The sequence below is a fragment of the Microtus oregoni genome, unplaced genomic scaffold (assembly GCF_018167655.1).
Source record: "Microtus oregoni isolate MIOR12 unplaced genomic scaffold, Mior012 000043F_ref0000047, whole genome shotgun sequence".
Lineage (NCBI taxonomy): Eukaryota > Metazoa > Chordata > Mammalia > Rodentia > Cricetidae > Microtus > Microtus oregoni.
In genome coordinates this window covers 12676432-12681313 of record NW_024543210.1, presented here as the reverse complement: position 1 = coordinate 12681313, position 4882 = coordinate 12676432, and positions in this window count along the sequence as shown.

The window sequence follows — 4882 nt, the reverse complement described above, 5'->3', positions numbered from 1 at the left end:
CTACAGAATGGAAGAAAATATTTACCAACCACAAACCTGGTAGGGAAATAATATCTAAAATCTATAAAGAAGTCCAAAACTTAAACACCAAATCCAAATCACCCACTTGCTAAATGTGCTAATGAATTAAAGAGTTCTCAAAAGAAGAAATACAAATGAACAATGCATATTTTTTAAAAATGTCCAATGAACTTAGCCATCAGAGAAATGCAAATGAAAACTTCATTAAGAGTTCATCCTACTCCAGTGAGAATGGTTATCATCAAGAAAGCAAATGACAACCCTGGAGAGCTGGCTCAGTGGGTGGTTAAGAACACTTGCTGCTCTCACTGAGGACCCAGGTTCAATTCCCTGCACCCACGTGGTGGCCCATCAAAGTCTGTAACTCCAGTGTCAGGGGACCTGACATGCTTTTCTGGCCTCCACAGCCACCATGCCTGCGTGTAGTGTATAAACATACAGGCAGGCACAACACTAATACACATCGAACAAAATAAATAAGTATATCTAAAAAAAAATTTAGATAAAAATGCTGGTGAGGATGCGGGGGGAAAGGAATCCTTTCACTGTTAGAGGGTGTATAACCTGGTGCAGTCAGTATGATGGAAATTAATATGAGTGCTTATTAAAATGCTGAAAATGGGGCCTGGAGAGGCAGCTCAATTGGTGAAGTACTCTCTGTATAAACATGAGGACCAGAGTTCAAGTCCCAGCCCCCACACAAAAACAAAGCCAAACAACAATGACCACAAACCCAGGCACTGTGGTAGGCACTTACAATCCCAGCATGGATCAGAATTGAATTCATCGTACTAGAGCCTTCATGTGGTAGCGAGAAAGCAAACTAAACTTTCAAATGAAATCGATGATCTTGCAATCAAATAAACAGCTACAGATTTATATTCCAACAAGGAAATCGCATGATTACAGCCCTTCCCAAAGATCAGCTTCGGCTAACTCAAACTCTGCCCTTCTTTGAGCAGCTTGAACCTCACAGAACTCTGGGAAGTATCTTTCCTACGGCAACTTCCTTTTGGGAACAGTTCCATTCCCATATCTTGGCACGTCAGAGTAGAAGACAGGCTAGAGAGATGGCTCAGCAGTTAAGAACACTGACCACTCCAGCTGCTTTTCCCAAGGACTTGGGTCCAATTCCTGGTACCACATGGCAGTTCACAGCTGTCTGTAACTCCAGTTTCAGGGGATGTGGCATCCTCACACAGACATACATGCAGGCAAAACCCCAGTATACATTTTTAAAACCCCAGTATACATTTTAAAAATCAATCAATCAATTAATTAAAAAAGAGTAGAAGGCATTTTTGGGTATTAATATTTAATCAGCTAATGATAGAAAGACATTTGAAGAAGTCAGAATCTACTAGTCTATGGATTATTAAACACAGTCACAGAATAAAGGAGAAATAAAAGAACAGGACCAAATGTACATGACTCAGCAATTTTGAAACATGATCTAAGCAACTGGAAATAAACTCCAAAAACTTCTCAAATACGTGCTAAGTAAACTAGCAGAACTGGCACACAAAAGAATACTTTTTTTTATGTATACAACATTCTGCCTCCATGTATGCCCGCACGCCAGAAGAGGGCGCCAGATCTCAGTACAGATGGTTGTGAGCCACCATGTGGTTGCGGGGAATTGAACTCAGGACCTCTGGAAGAGCAGCCAGTGCTTTTAACCACTGAACCATCTCTCCAGGCCCAAAAGAATACTTTCAATTTTGACTAGAAGTTTAGAATATTTAAAATATTCATAAAAATTTTAAATATGTAACCGAAATAAATGGGAAACTTTGGAGGTCATTGTCTTCTGATGGGTGAAACACTAAGACTTCACACAGCTTCCTGAAAGCAAATGACGTGGCTGGATCAGCCCAGGAGGAGAGGGCGGTCTGGAGGGCGCGAATCTGCTCGTTAAGCCAGGAGATGATAAGGAAAAGGACAAGCCTCCCAGGAGTGAGCAGAAATGAAGTTAGCTCAGCCAGGATCTCCAGGTAGCAAATAGATTAGTTAATTAATTAAAAAGGGAGATATGGGTGAGTGGAGCCCGTGAGCTCCTATCGTTCAGTTCTCTTTGACTGGCATCCCCTGCTGAGGTCAGATGCAGACATAAGGATCCACAGCCCGTGTTCACATTACCAGTCCAAACATTACCTTCGACTATGCTGTAATTCCATTCCAGCTCACAAGAGATCCAAACCTCCATGAATAATGAACGGTACTGAAAGCAATTCGCAAACCAGTGGCAACTGAATGTGGTCTAGTAAACATCACAGAACCAGCAGCCTTAAAGAGAACTCCCCTATTGGTCCCTGGAGGAGATGCCAGTGTCCATCAGCATCAATCCTTCGCAAGGGGGAGTGGAGGACTGGACTTGTAGCTCTGTGGTAGAGCACTTGCCTAGCGTGTCTAAGGCCCTGGATATGATCCTGGGCACTGGGAAGAGGGACATTAAAAACAATCTCGCATACTCTAGTGTCTCAGATCATCTGAGCAAGAAAGAGACAAAATAATTGCACTTAAGTCTGGTTTGGTACCAAAGTAAAATTGAGACAAATTCCAAAATTCACGTGGGAAATCACAATGGTTTATCCTTGACTCTTTTTTATTACAGCTTTTAAAATTACGTTTGTTTATTTATTTAATGCATGGGGATGGGGATGGGTGAATGCGTATGTACCCAATGACAAGCCTGTTGTCAGAGAACAACTTGTGAGAGTCAGTTCTCTCTATGAGTCTCAGGGATTAAACTCAGGGTGTTGGGCTTGGTGGCAAAACCCTTTCCTGGCTATGCCATCTTGCCAGCTTTCAAGTTTTGAAAGAGCTGAAAAAAAAAAACCCAAATCTTTTTTCTGTCCCAATTCCAGCCATGTTCCTGACGAACAGAAGTCCTGTGCTTTGCGTCATCCGGGGGGTAAAAGAGGAACATTCAGGTGTATCAGTAGGGGCTGAGAGAAAATTCCAGGATAGAGCTGCAGGCTGCCTGTGTTCCATCATTTTCCAACTATATAAAAAGAACAAAGCAGACTGTTAGAAACCACAGCCGTGGCCGAGTGGCTGACGACAGCTTTGACGAACTATATGAGCCAGCACTTGCACACAATCACTTCAAAGCACTTTCTGGTGGTGTTTGAAGCTTTTCAGAAGCCAAGGGAGCTACCTACCTATAGCCACTTAGAAGATGAAATGTCTATACTTATCAACATTTCAGTAAATAGATAATCATTAGGATCGATGAACAAAGTCGAGGGTACGTGTCTGTTGGGAGTAGGGGTTCCTTTTACTTCTTTTCCAGAAAGTTCTAAATGAAGAATTCTAAGGACTTAGGGCTAGAGAGATGGTTTAGTTGGTAAGAACATTTACTGCGTGTACCTGAAACCCGGGGTTCATCTCAGCATATCCCCATAGAAAGAGTTACTGAAGAGAACAAAATTCAAAATGCTGTATAAACTTTGGAAAGACGTGTCTGCTCGGTGAGCAGGTGTCCTCTTGATTTGTGTAAGAATCACCTCCTGACACTAGCAGATACTCTACCCTGGGTTTCAGTCACACCATTCAGGATGCATAGATGGCATTCCTCAACTTCACAGTGATAGTTGAAAGTGTAAATATACTGGTTGTCTTAGCATAGATACTGGGGAGTCTCCGACATCTGTGGATAGGAGTAATTTCTGGAGGCATCTGTCAGGCTGTATTTGTAAATCATGAAACATACCACCTGTAACTTAGCCAATGCAACCTATTCATAATGAGCGACACACGCAAAACAAAGACAGGCACAGCCAGAGAAACTTGAGATTACCTATTTGGTTCTGCTTTGGGGCAAGGAAGCCAGGGCCCAAATTTCAGTACCTTGTCCAAAGTCACAGGCAAAAAGAATAGCAAAGGACCTGAATCTTGACTCCCTCTTCCCAATCAGTGTTGGTCCCCACATCCACAGCATTTATCCACATTGCCATGGTGGCCTCACAGCCCAGCTACTGCTCTGTGCTAGCTCACCGCTCAGGAGTTCCCATCACCTTTGGGTTCCCATCACCATCTTTTAATTCCCAGAGAGCCACACGTGAGTCACTTCAGCCCCTCTGTTTGGGCTTCAGGTGAGGAATCCCATAACTCTCTAACTCTCGAGATAAATTAGCTCATGTACTTCTCAGACCAGGCGGTAGCATTATAAAGCAGGCACTAGAAACCACAGGAAGAATAAATACTTTATTTGGGGATGGGGGAAGCTCTTTCTAACGAGAAGATAAATCTGTATGAATTTTAAACACGAAATACACAAGAGTCAAAGAACTGTATAATTTATAAGGACTGGATCAAGCACTCCCACAAACCTGCAGTAGGAAGCCGGCGCAGTGCCTTGGTACAAGCTCAGAGAAGACCTGGTTAAAAGGCTCCCACTGTCTTCCATGACCTGCACAACAAGGTCACGTTACAACTGTATCCTAGGGGGGAAAAAAACCCATGCTGCTATCAAGACACTATGCAGATGGTCCCGAGATACATTTAGCTTCCGCATGACACCCGGTACATTATGAAGAAGATAATGTGAATCAAGTAGCAACTATTACAGACGATGAATATGGAACAGAAACACTGCCAGCCAGAATTGTGAGAAAATCAAGCACAGTGGACAGAATTAGTAAAATAAATCCAAGGTGCTAGTTTTAGGAGCTCATGAACTGTTTCTGTAGTAAGGATTATGCACTGGGGAACAGTATAGAGATCTTGGAGGCTGAAGAGCTGCAGGACTTTTTACCAAGAAGAGACTGAGTTAATATGTGGTGGAGACAGGGAGGATAAATCTAGAATTCTCCATTTTCACCCTCTTGTTCTGCCATTCTGTTGGACTTTTTTTTTT